The 25,549-nt window shown below is 38.4% G+C and overlaps 1 protein-coding gene across 2 annotated transcripts in view; it reads left to right on the top strand.

Moving 5' to 3' along the window:
- Nucleotides 1-4,121: 4,121 nt before the first annotated feature.
- LOC134537841 (uncharacterized) overlaps nucleotides 4,122-25,549 on the top strand; it is an 87,730-nt gene continuing 66,302 nt past the window's right edge. The window contains exon 1 of one of the 2 annotated variants that reach the window (XR_010076055.1): nucleotides 4,122-4,214. The gene's annotated coding sequence lies outside the window, so the exon portion shown is untranslated. The remainder of the gene's footprint in view (nucleotides 4,215-25,549) is intronic. The other variant, XR_010076056.1, reaches the window with a different exon arrangement.

Here is a 25,549-nt window from a genome sequence, read left to right on the forward strand (position 1 = left end):
CGTAGTTGTCAATTTTCATACAGTCGGTCGAGTGCTTGGAGCATATAAATGAAAAGGGTTGCCATCTTGGGAGAACAAAATACGAACAATTCAATCGGGAATCCCCCGTAAAAAATAAACGAAAAGGGTTGCCAACTTGGGAGATTTTATTTCACTAGTTTTTTTATTAACCCTTCAGACCAATCGTCTTTCGTACCACAACATTACTGTTGTGATGAGAGAAAATCTCACACATAGAAAACAGTGTTTTTGAATATCAATACCTATATAATTTCTAATATGGCGATTGGGGTCTACGTTGACAACCTAAGTATAACGAAGCCATCCGAATTGCGGTATTTTTTGTTTTAACTACTTTACTGGAGTGACGAGAAAAACTACCACAGCTGTTGATAAATATATATATATATATATATATTGCTTTACGTTTGGAGTTAAAAAAAACATCATTCACTAATCCTGTAAAGCAAGCAGAAGCAATTTTGTGAAGGTAAAAAAAATTTTAAGTTATCATGCCATTTGAAATTTTGAGAAAAAAAAAGTTTTAAAAAATGCGTGAAAGAATCTGTCTCTACGCGACCGTTCTGAAAGGTATATAAAAAAAATGTGACGTAACGCGTAGGTCAAACCCCCCCCCCCCCTCCCTCCCCTGTAACGCATCGTAACGTTTTACAAGACCCCCCCTCCCCCCCCCCCCCCCAAATTCGTTACGTAATACTTGAACGCTCCCTAATGTGCTATTTACGTTTCTTTAGTGGTTAAATTCTTGTGTGCTAAACTGCCCAGTTTTGCTATGTTAATTCACGTCAAGTCGTGGGAAACACATAATTGACAAAGTCAATGTCATTGCAAGGATAGTACCTGTTTCTGCTGATTTACCGTCGGCGTGCTTCGGACACTAATAACACGGCTCTGCTATAAGTCCCGAGAAGTTCCAGGCTGATCGGTGGTGGGTTAACCAGTTTCCAGCAGGCTTCGAGTAACAGACATGACGCGCATGTCCCGGGAAGCCACGCTGGAACACCTGCGCCCAGGTACTCGAGCAGACCGTCTTCCAGGGACTGGCCTTGGTACTGGGTACTGGCACCCGCCTCGCCCCTGTGGAGTCGTCACACGGGATTACCTGCCGCGGGCGGGCGAGTATGTAGCAGCGTCTGGCTGCGTCATCCATCAATCGTCTCCGTCATCCGAACAGAAGTAGGTTTTCCCTGGATCAGTATCGCCAGCGTTCACTCCTGCGTAGCCTCAGCCATCAGAGGCTAAGAATTATAGTGAATATTAATTTTCATAAAATAAAAAATTGGTAGTCTGTAAAGTCGGTTTACGGACGATAGTTTAACGTGACAACGTCATAACAAAACATTAATGATATTATTGTATACTTTTATGAATAAAATTGAATCATTTTTATTGAATTATCACTATTTTGTATGAATACAAAGAAGGAGTGAAATGAAATCTACAATTCAATTGATATATTTACTTTTATTTGCACTCATTAATACAAATATGTTTATGACTTTAACGAAGAGATTATTTTAACTATAACTTTTATACATGTTTGCTATTTAACTTCTTCCAATCTGTGTTATTCTGTTAAGGATAGGATGATGATAGGAAAAGTAGGAAACGAATGGGAGTGTTTCAAGTTTAATGTGCCTCGAAAAAGTCAAATCGATGGTTGTTCCAATCGAGTGGAAGAGAGATAGATGCGGCGCAAGCGTACAATGAGCGTAACGGGACACAGCGTAACGGAACAATGTGCGTAAACGGACAATGATTCATCCTTTTTCGTGCGTGCAGCCGGCGTTCATCGATTTATTAAACGTTGTCATGTCAATAAATGGAAAATCGCACATCTATATTTAAGGGTTGATTTATTTTCCGAGCAATATTAAGTACTGTTGGAAAAAAATTGTATTAACACAGATTTTTTTTTACGGTAGCGTAAAGTATTTAGACAGACGAAAAAATCGGAGGCATATGTATGAGCTACATACATATAAATATTGTTGGCTAGTTTACAAGTCAATTGGTTTTCAAGCGGTTTTTCAAATAATAAAATCTCTGTCAATATTTTTTGTCGTCATTAAGTTTTGACTCTGTGTTGTATACAAAAGTAAGTTTTTTTATGGGTGATATTCCAGTACACGCTCTCAGTAGTACAAATCCAATTTGAAAGCCCCGAGGACACTCTTTGTTCTATAAAAACAAGATTTGTTGGATCAACCAGTGCATGTGTGACAAAACTGATTTTAAAAGTGCAACAATTTATGCCATTGTTAGACAAAACCTTTTGTTTATAATAAATAAAAATATTTTCTACCACAAACAAATTAATTTAATAAACAGTATTTATTTACTTGAACAAATACAAACACGGTTTTGTTGAGGTGGACAAACTTTCTTCCGGCTTGAATCCTGCGATGGTATGTCGTTGCCTTCGGCGGTGTGTGAGTGAGCAACAACTCAGTCCTTCCTTCGTGATGACGGGAAGGTTTGCAACACGACAATATGAGACCTAACGATTTATTCCACAAGACAGGCCGACTGACCACTATAACAATATGCCAGCTCATTTTAACATACCCAACCTGGTAGTTGGAGTGGGTATTATGTTAATTGCGCAAACCAATAAATCGTTTCCAAACAAATATATAAAGTTGTTACTTTAAAATAAAATAAAAATGGTAGCGTCAAGCTTTAGCCATTGCGAAAACTGAGGAGTAGACAAACACAAGCAGCGCTACGAGAATTCCGTAGCATCTGATGGGTCATATCTACCTCTCCCATGCCGTCTCCCCTTACGGCCGTTACAACTAGCATAATATGACATGCTACGCTACGTACTTATCCCCCCCCCCCCCCCTTGCTGACTCCCTATTCGACCGCTAGCGCATGCGTTGGAGTGGCGTCGCCGCTGACTCACTCTCTTACTATACCTGTTCCCCCACCCTGTACCTAACTATTCCCCTCATGCGATCGGAATTTTCGTAACGCTCGAAATTTTTAGCCCCCTCAGCAAAGAAGTTTCACTTCAAAAAATTCACTTCTCGTAAACTGGGAATAATAAAACGAATTTACGTTATAGCCTACATGCAGTAAGGTCCAGTTAGGATAGCAGCATATCAACAATGAGATCCTTGACTTAAAGTTTTACGTCAATTTCAATGTTTGTATTTGTGGCTTCTAAATTGGTTTTTATTTGTTCGTGTCATTTATAGTGAGGTTTAGCGTGTATTTTGTTTGAGGCGTTGGCACACCTCTACCAACATGTTACTCTTTGATTTTGAACGAGAATTTTATTAAGGCTTTTATGGAACTAACTCTTTGTACAGGTGTTATTTTTATTAACAGAGCCATTTGTAAACGTTATCTATTTGAGTCTCTAATCATTTGTTCATATTTTTAGTTCATAGCTTTAAGAGCAATTTTTTTTTGTGTGCAACTTAGGGGCTAAGTACTTTTTTTTTTTTTAAAACTGCCATTGCAAAAACGGAAGTGTTCCACAAAAGTTACGAGGAGCGCGACTTTTTAGCGTACCATAACTGTGTGCAGGTGTACCAACCAGCCTTTAGAGGGCTAACGGGTGTGAGGCTATGCTACACTGGAGCGCATGCGCGAAGAGCCGAGGTGTAAACTGAGGGAAGCCTTCATTTCACAGACGAGAGAGCCACACCCGAAGATCCCCGAAGTTCATGCTCGCTTTTTTTCCCCCCGTTCTATCTCATTGTATAAACCGGTGTGGCATTAAATTTTGCGGTCGATTAGGATAGGTTAGCTACATTATAAATACTTTAAAACATCGTGGATGGTTGGTTATATTAGGTAAGTATAGCTACATTAAAAATACTGTAAAATCATTTTATGGTTGCTTAGCAAATAACTTTTTAATATGTAGCTATCCAGGGCTAGGAAACTGTTTACATGATTTCACAGTATCTTTAATGTAGCTATCCTAACCAAATCAACCGTCCACAATGTTTTAAAGTACTTATTTATAATGTAGCTAACCTAACCTTTTACAATGAACAAAAAAAACCGAAGATGCACGATCGAGCGTTTGGCTCTCTCGTCTGTGAAAAGAAGACTTCCCGTAAACTGAGGCCAGGGCAGCGCTGGTAGTTGCCACGACGAGTTGGCGGCGACAGCATCTCAGCGGAGCGGGTGCTGTCTGCAAGGCTGGGTCCACCGACCAACCACCCTGCATCCAAGTAAGATCCGCCCTAGTCAGGCGCAAGTTCGTCACACACACACGCAAGTCCGTGAAATAATACTTTGTTTCTTTTTGACGTGAATACGTCTTTAAAATTGCTTCCATAGTGGGAGACAATTTAAAAAAAAAAAACTATAACAAAATCGGGGGATACATTTTGGTGTTGCAGCTACATATCTATCATCTCCATCCAAAATTTAATTACACCACTGGATAGCTAAAGAATCAAATAATTCGTTACGATAAGTGAGGACTGTGACGCATCGCGCGCGGTGTAGGAGGAAGCGCCGCCATTATGAGGTCATTTTGCTGCGTTTCGAGATTTCCATTCAGTATAACGTTTGACTCGGAGAAGCTACGACGTTCGTTTAAGTTTCAATTATCAGCTCTCGTCAAAATATATCGATTGCATAAATAAAACATTAGTGTAAAATAGTTATAGTGAATATATATGGTGTTAAAATAATATATATAATAAAAAATGCATAATGTCAGCCTATACGCGACTTCTTAGTGGTCAAAAATACCGTATTTTATATTTTGTATAGAAAATATTACCTGTTACGTACATGCATTCAAGTACAAAAAAAGGCCGCGTCTATGACACACACCCTTTTTTTTTTTTTAGGATTTGACAGACTTAGTTATTAGACGCGCGTGCATTTCAAAAGACCAAACTTGCATTGCGAACATAAATCAGCTTAAATAATCTTGGTGCGGAATTTGAATTAACTTTTTTTTTAAATTAGTAAACACGAACCAGCCGCAAGCTTTAGTGGCAATAAACTTTGGGAAAAAGGAGAACTTGAAGGATGTTTCCAGTATCCGCAATTGCGTGTTGGGTTTCGCGCAAGGTGAACGAGCCTCCTGTGCTGCGCGACCACACACTGGCGGCGCTAGCTGTCCAGGGTAAGAGAGGCTGCGAACACTTGCAGAGGTGGCTTGCCGAGGTGACCGCCTCGCTACCTCGGGCGAACATTTCAGGAGCAGTTCGTGAACTACTCTGCGTCTGCTAATACTCCGAGATTTCTTTATTGACGTGACGTCTAATAAATCGATGAAGGCCGGCTGGACGCACGAAAAAGTGTCCCGTTACGCACATAGTCCCGTTACGCTGTGTCCCGTTACGCTCAACGTACGCTTGCGCCGCATCTATATCTCTCTTCCACTCGATTGGAACAACCATCGATTTGACTTTTTCGAGGCACATTAAACTTGAAACACTCCCATTCGTTTCCTACTTTTCCCTATCATCGTCCTATCCTTAACAGAATAACACAGATTGGAAGAAGTTAAATAGCAAACATATATAAAAGTTATAGTTAAAATAATCTCTTCGTTAAAGTAACAAACATATTTGAATTAATGAGTGCAAATAAAAGCAAATTTATCAATTAAATTGTAGATTTCATTTTACTCATTCTTTGTATCCATACAAAATAGTGATAATTCAATAAAAATTATTCAATTTTATTCATAAAAGTATGCAATCATTTCATCAATGTTTTGTTATGGAGTCGTCACGTTAAACTATCGTCCGTAACCGACTTTACAGACAACCAAGTTTTTATTTTAAGACTTTGTTCTGCAAACGCAATTTTCAGATGATTGCAGAACAAAATGATTTGTTTGGACAGTATTTCCGCGGGCGACATGAACGAACAGCGCTTCATCTGGAGGACTCTGAGCGCCCGCACGACAGCAGTTTTGTTGAAGCCAGCCAAAAGTGGAATACCCTACCGCTATGAAAAACCGAACTCAATGACGACCAGATGACGAAGAGGAATCTTGTGATAGAGGAATAGGGATCATATACATTAAGTGTGTAAAAATGTTTTTATTTCGATTAATATTTAAATGGTCTTGATGTCATGGCAGTGAATCACTCACCTTTCAGCCAAGACACGGGTTGTTTTCCGCACAGGTTAACTTTAAACTCAGTTTTATGCACGTTTATTATCGCCTTAAATTCTGCAGATCATTTCACGTTTTGCCTCACCAACGGTAGAGAATTTCGTATGCATGGAGAATTTAATTTAATTTCATTTCATTTTCATTTATTAGCGTCCTATATTTGACAGTACATATGTCCAGGTTTTGTCAATAACATTATAAATAAAATACAACATCATAATACACTAACAAAACAATATAAAAAAAATACATTATAACACAATAATATATGATACAATAAAAAATGATAATAAAAAAACAATGCAGCAATTTATGTAGATGCACTGAGGAATTCATTAACAGAGTATGGAGCTATTCGTAGTAGGTAATCTTTGAGATGTCGTTTAAATATGGTATGTGATTGGGATGCTGTATTTAACAGGGATATCGGTAGAACATTTATTAGTTTAAGGCCCATGTAAAAAGGGTTCAATTCGTATTTTTTTGTTGAATGAAAAGGAATATGATTCTTATAAATGGATCTGGTAAAGTGATTATGTATTTCATTATTCTTTACATACTTAATATTTTGAATTACATAAATGACAACCGAATATATATAAATGGCTGGAAATGTTAAGAATTTGTTATTCAGGAAAATAGGCCTACAAGAATCTGTCTTACTAAGATTATAAATAATTCTAATAACCCGTTTTTGAAGCTTAAATATCTTTAGCCAATTTAAGGAATTTCCCCAAAAAATAACACCATATCTCATTATTGAATATATGTTTGCATAATACATAGCCATTACTACGAAATTATTATATCTACTTAAGTTTTTGAACTGAAGGAAAGGTTCGAACATAATTATTTAAAACAACAATATTATAAGAAAAGTGAAATCTCTTGTTATAGGATATTTTTTGTACAAAATATTTTTTTGGACGAAAATAAACATACACAACCATTAAATGAACTTTTGATACTGTAACAGTTAAAATAGTACATGTTTTATGCTATTACACGTAGAAATATTACACATCCAAAATAAAAACACTGAATTCCAATTTTTGTTACAATTAAATTTACAAATAATTAAAGAGCGATGTCACCGCGATGTGCACAAATATTAAATAAAAACTTTCTGTATTTGTGTACTCAAAGAAGTTCATGTTTAAGAATCCCGACGATTTAATTGTCTGAGGGTTTCATTGTATGAAATAAAACATTTATGCTCTTGCTTAACCCTGATGTAAGCTATTACCAATAATTCTGTACTCAGGAGTACTGTATTCAAATAATGTGAATATTTCTCAATAAGTAAGCAAATCTCACAAAACTAGTGTCATCTAAATACTTAGTTTTCAGAAACTGATCGATTTAAGGTCAGTACTATAATTACCTAAAATTTCTGCGATGTCAGTATGAAATGTATCTTTTAATTTGACATCTCCAACTCTATCATTGATTTAGTACTTAATTTAATATTTCGAAAATTCCTATTTGCAAACAGTTGTTTGAATAGCTTTCCAGTATTAGCTGCGCATATTAAGCACGGTAAATCAAAACAGAAAAGCCAAAAGTGAAATAACAAGGTTAACTTTTCTGTGGCTTTAAAACCAAAAAAATAAAATGTTATGCAATATCTTCATGCTTGTAAGCACACACATATTTTAACTAAACACACTCTTTTAATATCTAACATTTATTTCAAAATAACTTTACCATCGACAGTGCAAGCTCTTTACATATTTTTTTACTAGTCTATAGTTCTATATAATTATTTTACAGTGGGACTGTAAGTTTGTTTGCAGTAAATCAACTAAAAAATTGCCAGACTAGTTATACAAATTATATTTCACTGTTATGAAATTACACAATTCATGTTGAACGAAGAACATTAAAATACATAAATTTGTTCGTTACCGAGGTTAGATGTTACTGCACGTACTGCACGTGTTATTGACACACGAAACTACAGTAAACTCGTGGAATAACATGTCAGTGTTAGAAGACTGCAAGTATCCGCTCTACCACACTGGTTCTGGGGTAGAGCGCCTGCCTTGTGACTTGTATGACCCGGGTTCGCGCCCCGGCTCCTCCAAGGCGGATTGACCAGACAAAATGGTGGCATTTTCTCTGGTAGAAATACAATCCCTTGTAACAAGTCAGGCTACCAAAGAAACGGTGGGTGGAACAGAAAAAAAACCTACCAGGTGGCTTCCAAATAGGGAGCCCGTTTCTTTTCTTGGGCTCCCCATGCGGTGGCCATTCCGGGGGTTTCTCCGGGGGAACGGAGTTTTGCAAAAATATTTTTTTTTTTGTTTTTAGTAACTGTAGCATTATCATTCCAACATGTTATAAATACAGCTCAAACAAACATTAAAAAAACTTTGCTTTTGTACATAAAATATTTAAATTAAGTGTGTATCAGTCATTGAGTTGTTGTATACCGATGTTGTGTGTTCAACCATTTATTTGTATATATTTTCTTGAAGTATTATTTACAGTTAAATTTTAGTCACAAACTATTTACCTCTACCTTTGTTATGTAGTATTTTAGACGTTTTTGACTAAAAAAAATATTTTTAGGCACATGAATCTTATTCCTAAAAATATTATTTCTGAAAAACCACGTAGTTTTCATTTAGGAAGATCGTCTTTAACACACACAGTATTATTTTTATGTATATATATATATATATATATATATATATATATATGTTTTAATTATCTTACAAATATACGCTTTTCAGTCAAATTTGCAAATGCAATTTCAATTTCATGATATTAGGTGTTCCGCAAAGTAGTAGTTTATCTCAACTACTCTTTAATATTTAATAAATGATATTCCAACTGTAATCGGAATTGATCAAGAAAAGATGCTGAAAAAAAAAAAAGGAAATATGTTTGTGAAACTAATCAGCAAGATATTTCAGCTGTCGAGATCTGGTTTTCAAGTTAACAATTGTCTCTGAATTACGATAACATTTATTTTATAACATTTAGTATAAAAATAATTCAATTAATTAGAATTATCACATAGTAAGAAATGACACTAAACGTGGTGTCCACTTTTAATACCTCGAGTTATAGTGGATGCCAAGTTTTTATTTTTCACCAACATGTAGATAATACTATTAGTTGCACTTGAAGATCTTAGGTCTTATTAAATGTATAACTTTCTCTGCATCATTAACTGTATGTATACATTTTTCTTCAAATTGATTAGCTATGAAGTAGAATATTGTGTAGTAATTTGGATTTAAATAACTAATTTTAATTGTAATAGAATTGAAAGTATACAGAAAAAAATTCTTAAATTAATATTTTAAAATTTTTGGCTTTTAAATTCCTTTTAAATATGTTACATTCCTACATAAATTTAATTTGAATGTTCTATTTACTAGACGTATAATCAGTGATACACAAGTAATTCACATACTTGTTGACAACTGCGGTGCATTAAAATTTAGCCTAGTTCTGCGTTTTATAGGTAAGCTGTAAGCTCACGGACGAACTTAAATTCCATATTTGACCAACATTAAGAAGTTTTAACAGTTCAAGTTCATCTCATTTCTGCTATGTTTTGAATTCTTTTACTTTTACTGAGAAAACAGAATTTTTTTTTAGGGATACGAGTAGTCAAATGAAAAGTAGCTGGATATAAATAGCTAAATCATTCTCCAAGATTTAAAATTTTGTCTTGATATTAAAACGCATCCACAATGTGTCAGCTTCAACAAACGTATAGCAAAATGTTCCCACACAGTAACAGGTAATTTTTTTATATATAATATCCTTACGCATCTAAATATTTAAGGATGAATAGTTCAAAAAATAGGGAACATACCAATTCCATCAATAAACCAACAAATTTCAATTCCAGAAATCTATTTTTTCTGAACTGAAACATTTGACGGGAGACAAATGTATTTCTGTACACCCGCTGTTCTTCTGTCAGTGCAGAACAGTGCTTCTAGTTCACATTTTGTTTTGGTAACAGAACTTCTTCTACTTTTAAATAAAGTATTTATTTTAAAAAACTGAGTTCGATAATCTGTGACACTCAGCATCACAAAATCACACGGCATACTCGTAACGGGGCGTATGCCCGTTGCAACCAGCGCCCCCTAGTTACTGGCAGTGTCTTAATTGCCAGATAAAAGGATTAATGTTCCCCAGAGCAAGTGGTACTGCCAGACACGTTTGGCGGTGCGCATCACGCATCGGTCTGTAGAACAAGTGACATCAGAGACTGTGGGAAATGACATGAACCCAGCCTTCCAAAGAACATCCGAGACGCGACTGAGGGGTCGGACTCTGGAGGTGTAGCCGGTAGCCCAGGAGTGAAGGAAGGAAGAGGCCGACGGAACCCGGAACCTTAGAGAGTAGAAGAACATTCGCTAGACCGGGACCAGCAGCGAACCACTGTACCCGCGCATATTCATCGGCGAGTCGGCACCACCTTTGAATATATATATACTGTATAGAAGTCGCGAGTGGATAGGATTTACTCTACGTTTTTCAGAAGCTTATGATGAGCAGCTTGGGAACTTCACCGCTTCAGTGCGCTGCCGTAACGCCCTGTATCGTCTTAGTTGTTATTTACACGTTAGAGCGCAGCGCTGTCGCCCGCTGTCATTCCCCGCACCCCCCATCCATCATTCACTGCAGCTCAAGGTCGTTCAAGGGGAGGGGGAAGGGGTGTTTGAAGAGTTCGACACGTGTCAGCTAGGGACCACCACAAGTCGATGCCCTAGAGATGGTGGCGATTGCGGCGGTGAATTAACCAACTACCTCAAAACAGTATTAGAAATTTTAACCTGGGCTGGCGACTTCTATACAGTATATATATTCAAAGGCACCACTACCTACACACATTGTCTACTCATCGCTAACGGCAGTACGTCTAATAGCAAGAGAGAGGGCTGCTACGTGGAGAACAGTGCAGTGCGGTGTCTCCTCGTCTTCCAAGCGAGTAGAGGCGGACACAGCTCAGGGAGTTCCTGCTCGTTCGCTCGCGTGGCGAGTTGAGTGCGGTCTACGATCAGAGCTTTTATGTTCCAACCTATGTTCGGCTCCCTCATCCTGTCCTTCCAAGCATGCGCCCTTTAGGGTAGCTTGGGAGTCGGCTTACAGATCAATTTTTAACATCCCCGAAACAAAGATGTCAAGGGATCACTCCTTCCTTTGATCAGGCAGGTGTTAGAGCTTCAGCCCCCCGCCTCACTCAGCTAACAAGACGGTTGGCAGTGTCAGCACTGCTGGCGCCTGCCCCGACACCCGCGCTATGTCTGACGGCTGGTCCACCGGGCAGCTGGACGGGGCTGGAGCCGGCCCGATGGCCCGCGAGGTGAGGAAACCCGCCGAAGATGTAGGTGACCGTGACGCAACGCCCTGTTTCGCCACCAGGCGGGGTCCCCCCGGCTCCCTGCTGCCGGGCGAGCTCTGACAAGGTCACCGGCAGGGAGGGCGTCTCAGCCGGCTAGCACCTCGCTCCTATTGCAGTTGCCACGTTAACACAATCCTTACAACACTACAAAAAAAGATTAGTTGTCTGTAAAGTCGGTTTACGGACGATAGTTTACCGTGACAACGTCATAACAAAACATTGATGAAATGATTGCATACTTTTATGAATAAAATTGAATCATTTTTATTGAATTATCACAATTTTGTATGGATACAAAGAAGGAGTGAAATTAAATCTACAATTTAATTGATAAATTTACTGTCATTAATTCAAATATGTTTATTACTTTAACGAAGAGATTATTTTAACCATAACTTTTATACATGTTTGCTATTTAATTTCTTCCAATCTGTGTTATTCTGTTAAGGATAGGACGATGATAGGAAAAGTAGGAAACGAATGGGAGTGTTTCAAGTTTAATGCGCCTCGAAAAAGTCAAATCGATGGTTGTTCCAATCGAGTTGGAAGAGAGATAGATGCGGCGCAAGCGTACAATGAGCAAACGGGACACAGCGTAACGGGACAATGTGCGTAATGGGACACTTTTTCGTGCTTGCAGCCGGCGTTCATCGATTTATTAGACGTCACGTCAAAAAAGTTTTGACAAGGCAGGACATGGATGTATTAAAGTGTCTGTGTTGGTCTCTTTTTTAAAAGGCGATACCCGTCCGCGCTTTCTGTCAATTACAGCAAGTAGTCAATACGCGTAACCATCTGCCCGTGGACATCACTGACTAAACTGGAACCTGCAATATCCTTATGCTCTTAACTTTTGGCTGGTCATGGCCGAAAATTAGCGTGCCAGTTGTGAAGTAGCGTTCTCATTGCTGGAGTTGCGAACACCTTGGCAACGATCTGAAATTGCGTGCAGATACTTTAACATTTATAACTTTCTCCGTTGCCCCAACGACGATGAATGTCATCATGGCCTGGAAAAAGTAAAAAATTAATTAGTGAGTTAGTATGTGCTTAGCTTCGCGTTGTATGGTGAGGAAGAGGAAAGTATTCTAACTTCTCAGAGTTCACAGGCCCATTCAGTATACAATATGCTGCCATTTTCAAATACATTCACAAACAACCATTTGAAATACACTTTTTTCTCAAATTAAGTTATAAATTATTATTTTTTTATTTATTGGGTAGGCCTTTAAAAAGTATGCTTACCAACAAGCAGACAATTATCTTATACATAATTGAACTATGCTTATTCTAATTTACGAAAAACTAGAACCACGTGTTGCGTTTCTAAAAGTATTATTTATATATATATATTAATTTTGTGTTTTGAAAATTCTCGATATTATAATATTATTTATATTATAATATTTTTTATATTATAATATTTCTTATATTTCTTTACTAGCTGAAGTACCCGATGTTTCCCGGGCTTAACACATCATAATAAAAGGAACATTGTTACCGAATTTCAACTCTGTAGGACATACATTTGAACAATGGGAAGTATTGATTTTTAAAATCCCATTGATTGCACAATCTTGTTGCATCAAAGCTACGCATCAGCAAAACCGGGACGCCAATCTTCAGGTTCATTTTGTAGGAAGGCAGGTTATCCCGCGGCAAGACGTGACGGATGCACCACGCGATAGCGCGTTACAAGTTCAAGGCAATGCCCTCTATGGATGGATTTCACCAAGAAGGATAGGAATTTGCCAGACATCACTATATGACAGTGTGGCGGATATAGAGAAATGACACAAACTCACTATTTGTGTGTCTATAACCTACCTCCTATGATTTTCTATTATAAAACTGAATTTACCTCTTTTTCACTCTTTTAGGGATATAATTTCATAATTATATGTAGTCTATGTCACTCTCCGGCCCATAAACTATCTATATGCAAAACATTATGTAGATCCGTTGTTCCGTTGTTGCGTAAATAAGGACAGACAGACAAATACCCTTTCCCATTTATAATTTAGTAGGTATCCTCCATCTGACATGTTAATCGAGTGTATGGTTTCATATAGGCTTTGGGAAAAGTTTGGCCCCATCGAGAACTTTGATGGGTGATCACGATTTTGTACAAAAATAAAATTCTTAGGCGACACTGTCCCCACCTACCTCCAAGCTTCGGAACTAAGATAGCCGCCCCGGCAGACGAAAAAAAAATGGCAGCCACCAGCAGACTAAAACCAAAATGGCGATCGTAACGAAAAGTGTAACGGTGATATCATAAACCCAAGATGGCTGATCCATGGTGACCACCGGGGTCAAAGTCAAAGGTCAAGTTTAAATCCAAGATGGCGGACGGATTATCGGATTACGTCTTCCAAGATGGTGGATGGATTAATGTATTAACGGATGACATCACAATCATTTTTAAAGTGGCAACTGCCGAGTATCACTCCTTAACAACATTTAGATGCCTCGCGCCATTCACGTAACTGACACATGTACATACATGCGAGAATGTTGTTCCTCGTACGGCCGTTTAAAACCATTCCATTTGCAAACACATTGCAGCAATGTTTTCTTACAAGAAGCGACCACAGTAGCAATCAGCTTCAAGGACGCAAAAGTTATTTACTGCTTGAAATGCCCGTCATTTGTACTTGACAGTTGTTTGACGGTTGTCTTATCGTTCCTGGTTCTGGTGTACACACAAGCACAAAGCGATAAGAGGCAAAAACTACAGCATTTTCTTAAATATTGCGTATTATTTGGAAGGGATCAACATGGTAAACAGTGATCAATATTGTATTTTCAGGGAAACTTCTGAATAGGTAAATAAAAGAAACTATTAGAAATACATTGCAGACAGACAGCAAGATACAAAAAATTAATTTATTCTCTAAAAATACACCTAGTTTCGATATTAAAAACTATGCTTGAATTGTTTAAAATTTAAAATTATAAACCAAATTTTATAACTTCTTTAATAAGTGTTCTACGGAGGTTAATTCTTGTCACTCAAGACAGAGATAAGGAGTTCGTACATCCCCAAAGCTGTTTGGTAATCTACAAAGAGATCTGAATTAGCTATTCATTGTACTCAGGAGAAACCTGAGTACCAGATCAGCTTTTACGCTACATTTAACATTTAACGCTAACATCAGTTAAAAAATAGCGGTTATTAAATTAAACATTCTCTGTGGTTTTCGTATAATAAAAGCAAGCTTTGAGCATCTATTCAAAGGAATACTGTACCTTGAACACGCACAAATTTGTTTCAATTTTTTTCCCCTTCATCTCTTGTGATTAATAAAAATTGATACTAAGTGGTAGCAGTGTTCCATCAACAGATCTAACAATATCATTCGTGTAATTTTTGGTAAACATGCAGCGCAAAAGCATTCTCTTTTCCACGTGTTTTAACGAAGCACTTTTATTACGTGTCATAAACAACGAGATTAAACGGAAGGACAAAGAATTCACACAATTAACTGGCCTGGGGGGGGGGGGGGGGGGTTGGAAGTAGGTCATGCGTTAAGGAAACAAAGCATTGTAGTAAGGAGTCATTTTGATTGGTATATCTGGGGAAACAATCCAAAATATCTGGATGAATAGGCCAGTAAAATGCCAGTACAATATTTTACCACAGCACCACTTTGTCCGGTATTGGCGAAAACCATCGCAAATTAAGTTAAAAGAGTTGAATAAATATTACGGTCAGATTTGCATATTAGATAATTATGCATAAACAGTGCAGAATATCAGTTGAATGCGAGTTCGATACAGTTATTTCCAGGGGTGAGCATACGTAAAAGTTGCCTTACTCCTGACGTAAATGATCTTCTTCGGTGCGGCGGTGAGCACATCCAAGCGGCACTCGGCAGTGGAGTGAGTGTGAGCTGTGTGGCGTGCCAGCGAGTGGAGACTATCGACCTTGTACTGCCTGCAGGGGGTTAGCTCTGTGGAGGTCTGGGGGTGGACGGCGGAGCTGAGGGTGCATCGGTGGGGCCGAAGTTGGGATGGGTCTCCTCAACCTCTCGACCTAGCTGGGCACTTCTCAGTAACATGCCGCGATTAGAAATGGCGTATCCCTTTCTCGGTTTTAGGAACCCATGTCAGACTCTGGTAACAGTGTCAGGCATGTAAAAGAACCATCTTCCTCCTAACCAGGATTATGCCCAAATGGGATTATCTGCCTGGGGGAGTGTCGATGAATTGAGATGAGATGTGAATCTATTCAATTGCCTGCAGGTGTACTGGTGTGCTGCCTGCTGTGAACAGCCAGCCACTCCGTCATGGCATGTCATATCGCAGCTCGGCATGGCGCCAGTACTCCTCCCCTGTCATAGCTGGTGTGTGCTCACAGCTCTGCCAGGAGTGCTCACTGGTGACTCACCAGTGCTCTGCTTCTCGTGGCAGATAGCGTGAAGCGAGAACAAGCTGTAGTACTGAACACTTAGTCCCATATTCCTTGGTTTTGTTACTCACCTGACGCAGTGTCTAACACTGATGGAACCAATTTATGGCTGTAACAAGGCTCTCTAATTCTTTCAGCTCCGCAGTACATATTTTTTTTTTTTTTAAATTATGTATAAGTACATATCGCTATATTATTTTTTTTAAGCTATACCCACTTCTTATACGATATTATTGCGTTTAATGTTAGCGTTACTTTCTTACGCTGTCGTGGAGGGGAAAAAGAGAGACACAGAGATAGCTGGGAAAGTTCCGAGTGGGGAAAACGGGTTCGTAAGATTAGCCCAATAAATTTTATACAATTTTTTTTGCTAATAAAATTTACATTACTAATTAAGTAATCGCACTTTAAAAAGGTCTGATCACAAATCACTCGCAGTTAAAAATGTCTGCTCACAAGTCACCAAGTATCTGTCCAGTCCACAGTTTACACTTGTCACTGGAGCTCGACTCGACAGTCGCGCCTGTCCACACACAAGCAGTCTCGCGCCACTCAGTCGCACTCTCGCGGTCCCGTCGCTCTGCGTCGCCCGCTCACAAGGAGGGTCTATCGTCCTCCTAGCTGAAATCGCACTCTACTCCATTCTCGGAACTCCCGCGGAGGCCGGCGTCGTCGCTTGTATCCTAGTTGGCCGTCCTTCCAGAATGTACGGGAGAGGTTGTGACACAGGGGTTCGATCTCGCCTTAGGAATATGTTCTCGTCAGAGGGATACATTTTTATCAGAGGGATACGAGCTGGTAGCAGGGATAGGTTCTCGTCAGAGGGACATGGAATAGGGATACGATCTCGTCGCAGGGATAAGGCACAGGGATACGATATCATCGCATGGATACGATCTCGCCACAGGGATACGATCTGGTCACAGAGATAAGTTTTCGTCAGAGGGATACGATCTCATCAGTAGGAAATTTTCTCATCATAGGGGTACACTCTAATCGGAAGTATGCGATCTCATCGGAGGGATACGAACTCATCAGAGTGATACGTTCGTTCTCGTCATCCCGGGCCGACCTGACGCCCGAATCATCCATAACGACTCGGAATCACTTACTCCAAGCACGGCGGCCTCCTCTGTTCGACCGCTTGAAGGGTCAATGACAATAGCCCGAGGAGTATTTGTGTGGGGGGGAGAGGGGAACCCCCTTGTAATCCGGAAAGGCACGTGTGGCATGCCTTAATTCAATGGACCTCGCGTCACCACCTGCCTTGACTGACACACCCCGCTACGAGCCTAGCTTCTAGTACAGTCGTAACTATATATATTTAACCTTCCGTTTATTATTTTATAAAATAAATACAAACCAAGATGACATTAATATATCTAAGTATAAAATTTCGTAGTAAATGTAGGCATTAAAAAAAAACAGTTACCCTAGCCACAGATACCGGATATTATTTTGCAGCACTTATTTATCACTCATGGCATTCCCACAAAGTCTGTTTTGACTAATTTGAGCAATTTTATTTGGACGTGGGATATAGTGTAAGCTGGAAAGAAAGGAATAAATGTGCATCTATGAGTTAATTTTGTCGCGCGTGCAATACATTATTTTGTAGTCCAATTTTATTTCAATTTTAATTCAATAAAAAAGTATTGTTTGGTTATAAACAACTGGGTTATCTAGGGTTATTCGATATCTCCGGAGCGTGTAGTGCTAATATGATCTAGTAGCTCGTGTTTGTGCGAGGTGGCGGAGCAGTTAATCACGGTCCAATTAGCGCCGGGCCGCGGGGGGCAGTGGCGTGTGACGGCGGCGACAGAGGGGGGTTGCTGGCTGTCCGGGCCCGTGTCTGTGGTCACGCCTGTCTGGACAGCTGCCCCTCCCCCCTCCACACTACCCGACCACAATCCCACCGTCCTGGTTCGGAGTGAAGGTCAACACCGCACAAAGTGTTTCTTTTAATTGTACCCTCTCAGTTTAAGAAATTAATATCATTCATTATTACATTTTAAATTTCTCTTTAACTATCACGTTAGGCCCCAAGACATGGTACTTAATTTACCTACCTTATTCTCTCTTACCAAAAGTGCATTATATTTATCTTTAGCAATCACATTAGGTCCCAAGACATGGTACTTAATTTCCCTACCTTATTCTCTCTGACTAGGTAACACTTTGTGTTTTATTAAAGCTCAGAATGTGTATAAATATACTTATCGTGTGAGTTGTTTTTAACCGACTTCAAAAAAAAGAGGAGGTTATCAATTCGACTGTATGTTTTTTTTTTTTTTTTATGTTTGTTACCGCAGTACGTTCGACTGGGTGAACCGATTTTGATGATTATTTTTTCATTTGAAAGCTGGTGCTTCCCGTGTGGTCCCATTTAAATTTGGTCCAGTTCTGACAATGACATCCATGAGAAAACCATATAAGTCTTAAATTTTCATTAAATGTGTGCGCGACAAAAGTACGAATAACTCAATATCATGCCAACCGATTTCGATAATTTTTTTTTTAATTGGAAAAGACGTACTTCAAGGGTATTTTAATGAGAGTTTGGTTAGGTTCTGATCATGGGATCCATGACAAAGTAACGGAACTCTTCAATTCTTAGGAGCCTGCCATGGCGCTAATTAGCAATAGCAACATTTTTTTTTTAAGTTTGTTATTTTAATTTCATTTAATTTGGTTAAACGTGACTTCAAGAGGTAGTTTAAAAAACATTTCATACCTGTATTTATATTTACGAACTTAAATTAAAAAGTATAAAATAAATAATACTTCGGAGTCCCTAAAAATGAAAAAAATAAACAAACATTTTAACAAAAAAAACCGACTTCAAAATAAACAATTCCAACACAAAATAATATGCACTAAAAAGTAAAAAAATAATTGTGTATTCTTCTACAACTTAATAATCAAATTACTTTTTCTACTCATCAATATGTATGTACGATCTATGTGTTTACCACGCAAGAAGGTAGGTAGGTACCAACCCACTTCAAATATAACTCAACACATACCTATGAATAACAAACAATGATCAAAATGTTTTATAGAGTTCTCCTAAGTAAAATGAAATGAAAAATATTAGACTACTTAAAAGTCAATCAAATTATTACGATAATATAATGTAGTTACAATTATTGTTATTTTTGGAGTCGGTGTCAGCCAAGGAAACAAATAAACTAGCATACTTGGCTGACACCGACTCCAAAAATAACAATAATTGTAACTACATTATATTATCGTAATAATTTGATTGACTTTTAAGTAGTCTAATATTTTTCATTTCATTTTACTTAGGAGAACTCTATAAAACATTTTGATCATTGTTTGTTATTCATAGGTATATGTTGAGTTATATTTGAAGTGAGTTGGTACCTACCTACCTTCTTGCGTGGTAAACACATAGATCGTACATACATATTGATGAGTAGAAAAAGTAATTTGATTATTAAGTTGTAGAAGAATACACAACTATTTTTTTACTTTTTAGTGCATATTATTTTGTGTTGGAATTGTTTATTTTGAAGTCGGTTTTTTTTTGTTAAAATGTTTGTTTATGTTAAAGCAAATAAAGTAAAATATTTTGAGTCACTTTCAACCTAGCCCAATAAATTAAATTCCTAAGTGTGATATTAAACCTTTAAAAAAAGAGGCTTGGAAATTATATTTTTTCATAATACTGAAAAATATTGGATAGTTAACTATAGTGCTCGTGAATAGTATTTTATTCTTTGGATTCTTTCATCTTAAGAGAGCAAAGGTTATTTTTAAAAAAATCTCCCCCTCACCAAAATATATATTGAAGGGTTTACTCCGGTATTCTATGGTTCGGCACATTCTGTTATTCGGCAACCTCCAGGACTTGCGCTCAGATACGTCCGGGTGCATTCCTGCTGTCGAATGGCCGCTAGGTCATGTGCTTCGCTGACGGCGTTCATAGTTCGCTCTGAGTTTGATACTGTCGGTCTCGTCACAGTACAGTGTTTCCTGATTTCTAGCGGGTTACAGTTCATATTTCACATTTCACATTTCACGGATAAAATTGCGTAATGATTTTTTGACGTGACGTCTAATAAATCGATGAACGCTGGCTGCACGCACGAAAAAGTGTCCCGTTACGCACATTATCCCGTTACGTTGTGTCCCGTTACGCTCATTGTACGCTTGCGCCGCATCTATCTCTCTTCCACTCGATTGGAACAACCATCGATTTGACTTTTTCGAGGCACGTTAAACTTGAAACACTCCCATTCGTTTCCTACTTTTCCTATCATCGTCCTATCCTTAACAGAATAACACAGAGTGGAAGAAGTTAAATAGCAAATTCAATAAAAATGATTCAATTGTATTCATAAAAGTATGCAATCATTCCATCAATGTTTTGTTATGACGTTGTCACGTTAAACTATCGTCCGTAAACCGACTTTACAGACAACCAATTTTTTATATGTATATTTTCCCTATAAATCAACTTATCAGAACTTATAAATAATTTGTACTGTTTATTAATTTTTCTTCGGTATACTCCTTACAACTACATACATGTACTGACATTCAATAATCCTGCAAAAACGCTTATCAGACGTGTATATAGAAAACATTTTTTATATATATTTTAACAGAACACTTTTTAAAACCAACTAAAAAATTTTTATTGGATCATACCATGCTGGCTTCGTAGATAGAGGATTAATTATTATGCCGAAGCTAACAATGTTGTCCTCAACATCATCATTCTTCAAAACAGGCTAATTACTTTCAAGGAAACCTCGGTATGCCACTACAATTCTGCAGAGTTCACATGATGAAGCAAAATACTGCTGTCAAGTGTTTCAGTCGTGGCTTTCTGGAAGTCAGCCGAATATTGGCAATAACATGTAAGTTTTTTTTATATTCCAGGCATCTATCATTGCCACTGAATTTGTAATGCTTTTCATATAGAAATGTTATATTTTAGGCAGTCACAATAAATCAAGATGTTTTTTTATTTATTCGGTCGTATTTTTTACTACTCAATGCGATTGCAATAAATATTCTTAGAATTGAAAGGGAAAAAAATTATGGATACACAATTTGAGACCAGTAAGATGACACATGCTACATATATTTCACTATATTTTCTAGTGATAATTTTTACGCAGCTTTTTTGTACGTCACAGCATGTAGAGTTCGATCATTCTATGGTTTGAGATGTTATATTTCTGAATATAATGGTAAGGACATTTAGCAAACGACGAAATAATATTTACAAAAATACATATTCTACACAGAATTTTTCAATCATTAAATTCATTTTCAAAAAGTTCAATGGACAACATTCACTTACGTCCAGTTTATCTATTTATCTAATAAATTTCAAAAAATAACTATTTGATTGTTTACATTGCATGTCTGTGGTCAAACCGGAAACACTGTTGTTTACTTTGTAATATTTGTAAACTTGTATATGTGTACTTCATATCAGTAGAGTACAGCTTGCTCTACATACATCTGTTAAAAAAAATTTTTTTTAATGGTTGAATTTCGTCCAAAGGACGACCTCTAGTATTGTCGATTGGCCGGCACTTGGATCGTGGCGGTGTTTGGGTCGGCAATGTTTTCTGCGCGGAACATATTAAGTAAACATTTTGACGTGATAACGTCTTATAAATCGATGAACGCCGGCTGCACGCACGAAAAATCATGACTCATTGTCACGTTCCGCCTGAGCCGAGCGTGCAGGAACCGGCCAACCACCGTGCGAGAAAAAATTCTATAATATCAATCAGGTCAAGGCGGGCTTTTTAACTAATTGTTCGTGATTATATTTAAACAAATTATTTAAATTAAATTTGCAAAAACTGTAAATAATATTTGAAAATTAAAAAATATGCAATTTTTCATCATTGTTTTCTTATGACGTTATCACGTAAAATTGTCGTCCGTAAACCGACTTTACAGACAACCCCCTTTTGTTTCTAATTGTTGCCAGTTTGTTAAGACCTGTCCACGGGGTGTCGGGGACGTCACTGTTCTTGTTTCGGAAAGGTAAGGACACGCGTTATCGAAGCCTTCTTCACCTCACGTGTTTTCCAACACGGGAGTTCCTGAGCCCTCGTGGGCCGGCGTGTATACTCCCCGTGAGGGGCAGAGACCCACGGAACCAAAAAGGCGAGGACAGTTACAATTGGGGTCGGCACACTCACGAGGTGTGGATGAATAGACTACATGCTGGCAGCACCACCTGCTATTGGCTGAAGCGGGGTGCTTCGCTAGTCTCCCAGGAGCAGAGAAGGTGCCCTGTCACTCGGACATTGTCTGGTCCCCAGGCCAGCGGCCGCGAGTAACGGTCCATCGCCCACAATGGCGGCGTCGGGAGAGAGGCCGTAAGTGGAGCCCCTTCAGGCCATGTCACTGCTGCAGAGTTCCGCAGTCATGTGGGTGTGCTGGTGGTGATCTACACTATTCCTGTAAGAATAAACAACAAATTACAAAAATATGACTATGTACAACTGAGGTTTATAGTCCGATCTCGCAGAAACAACGTGGAAAAGTGTAAAAAAAAAATTTGTGGAAAAGTCTGCAAACGTTGGGAAAAGTGTGGAAAAGTGGAGACAAGATTGGAAATTAGGCAAAAGTATGCCAAAAATAAACAAAATTGTGCCAAATCAAGTTTGCTGTATGTATGTTATGTGTAGTGATTCACTTGAACGATAAAGGCAGCCTAATCAACAAAGTTCACAATGAACGTTCACTGTATTACAACAAAGTTGGCAAAGGAAAACCTGCTAAAATTTACATTTGCCTTACTCTTTCATTTATTCGTTGTCCCACCCCCTTTTTCATCATTTTTTTTCAAATCCCATGCAATGGAGCAAAGACCGTTACCTCCATTACCTATTTCCACTTCTGTTACCTCTTTTACCTGTCTAACTTCCGTTATCCTATGATGTCGTCGCTCAACTCCCTCATAGTTGCTTCAGATAGTCGATGCTTGAAAAGTGTTTATTCATTCTAATGAGTATTATTTAAAATGATGTGTAGTATTACGTGTATGCAAAAATTATTTTCAAAGAACAAAACATTTGACAACATGGAGTATATAACACTGTAATTGCCGCGAAAGTTCTCATCAGACAACTTTGTAATGTTGAACGCTGAACATTAGGCCTATATTTCAAAAAATCAAGCCATTGCGAAGTGGTTGGGAAAACCTCCAAGTGAATAGCGCTGCCTCCCTCAGCCGCGCCACAATTGCCCTTCCCCGCCGTGAAGGAGAGCCGCTAATGGCAGCCGCGCAAGCGAACTGCGGAGAGATGGCGTCTTGGTGGCTTGCACTTGGCCGCGACCTTGAAACTGCCTCCCTCGCTTCCTCTGGAGTTCCCACTGCAGAGCAAGAGCTCGGTGCCTGCTCCGGACTCGTGACTCAGCAGCGCTTCCCTCTTCTCTCGTCGCTGGTCTCAGAGCAGGACGGACTGCCCGTGTGCTGACCTCGCTGCTGGGCGGTTGGAGCGCCGCCTCCCTCCAGCTCGCACTGTCCGTCGCCAAGGGGTGCTGTCACAACTTAGAAACACACAAGATAGAATCTTCTAAGTTATGCCTGTTCTGAGTTGTGTGTTTCTAAGTTATGGCGTTTCTAAGTTGTGTGGTTCTGCGTTGCGTGTTTCTAAGTTACGTGTTTCTAAGATATGACAGTTCTAAGTTGTGATGGTTCTAAGTTATGACTTTATAAGTTATGTCTATCTACGTTGTGTGTTTCTAAGTTATGTATTTCTAAGTTATGATCGTTCTAACTTATGACAGTTTTAAGTTACATGGATTTTTTTCGAGGTTTCTAAGTTATGACTGTTCTAAGTTGTGTGTTTCTAAGTTATGTGTGGTTCCCCGTCGCCAACACTCCTGCCTTGCCCCTATAGCGTCGCGGCTCCCAGGAACCAACACTCAGGCTTTTGGTATCACCTTTTTAATTCTCGTGACTTTCGTCTTAAAGCTTCAACATATTCAGGGCATTTGCTTCGTTCAAAACCGACAAGTGCTGCCATCCCAAGGAGAAAGCGGGCAGCTCGTTCCGTGGGCCTGTTTTCTCCAGGGCCATTCATAAAACCAGTGAACTATATTTCTAACACATAAAAAAAATTCAGGAATAATGAATGAATTAACACTGTCCTTGCCCACCGCCTAACGGCGCCACCAGCTTGATGAGACGATTGCAATGCAATTTTGAGACAGACAGTCCTACTAACTTTAAAAGTTCCCAAATATATATTTTTTTTCTTGTGGCTTGGCGACTTAAAATTACCAAAATTAATTTCATGTTCGAAATCAACATAAGATTCTAACAAATAAAAATTTATTAAATAGTTTTTACTCTAGGGGAAATTTCCCGTTTTAGTTTTGAATTTTGTAATTTTTTCTTAGAAATAGGGAAATGTTTATTTTTCAGATTTTTTAAAAAATTTTGCGGAATTTCGTCTTCTAAAAACTGGAAATTTTGGCGGATTTTGGCGAATTGTTGGCAAATTTCTAAGAATTTTGTATCTTTTTCAGCTATTTTTGCAAATTTTTAATGTCAAGATCAAGGTCAAAGGTCAGTGTCATTCAAGATGGCCGCCGTGACATCACAATCCAAGATGACTCCTCGATACCTCAGCTCCACACCCTGAACCCTGTGCCCGGACCAGCCTATATATACTTCTCACATACCATTGCTGTCTTGAATGTTTACTACAGCAGTTGCAAACAATGCTTGCAATGAATGTACTTGCCAAACATGGTGAGTCTTCACCTATGGTTCAACACTGTCCTGTGACCTTAGTATGCTTTATCTAATTTCACCAAAATGTAGCAACATGATGTGACGACCTTGACATAACCTACAATTTGACACAATTCGCCGTCTAACCTTATAGCCTGTCTTAAAGCAATTGAAACACAAACAATAAATTGTCCTTTACATTGTATGTCTCTCCATTACTGATGCACCAATAAATTCCGGTCATTTATATAAGGGATGTTCTTTACATTTCACACAACTGTAATCGAGTGATGTGGCATTTCGCAGTGTTGAAGTGTTCCTGTGAGGTACATATTTTAAAATATTCGTAACTTGGGTTTTATTCTTAACAGCCCCAGCTGCAGACAAGGCACGAGTACCTACTATGTTCCAGGAACTGTGTCAACTGCACAAATGTTGGCAATTCGTCTGTAGTTAATGATAACTGCCACGGTCTCTTAGAGTCAATATCCAACTTCTTGAATCCCAGTGATCTACTGCTTGTCCAAGAACCTTTAAAAGTCTTGCACATTCGGATTCGACTACATTGTCCAAGAGTCTACGTAATAACATGACTGCACTACTGGCTACATAAACAATTGTTTTAGCATTGAATCAATCAATTAACGTTTATTGTTGTACCTAGTATTCAAAATAATCCATGCCACACTGTAATTTGCACTACTCACTGAAGCGCCGTTGCTTCAACTTGCAGCACTTCATTCAATTATTGTAACTTTTGAACACCAGTCAACGTTTTATTGCTGTAAACAGCTGCTTCAAACAAATTTTTGGATGTTACCACTTCTGGAGATTTCTGCTGAATACTAGGTAGTAATTGTAATTTTGGTAACCTAACCTCAA

The sequence above is a fragment of the Bacillus rossius genome, chromosome 12, assembly GCF_032445375.1.
Source record: "Bacillus rossius redtenbacheri isolate Brsri chromosome 12, Brsri_v3, whole genome shotgun sequence".
Classification (NCBI taxonomy): domain Eukaryota; kingdom Metazoa; phylum Arthropoda; class Insecta; order Phasmatodea; family Bacillidae; genus Bacillus; species Bacillus rossius.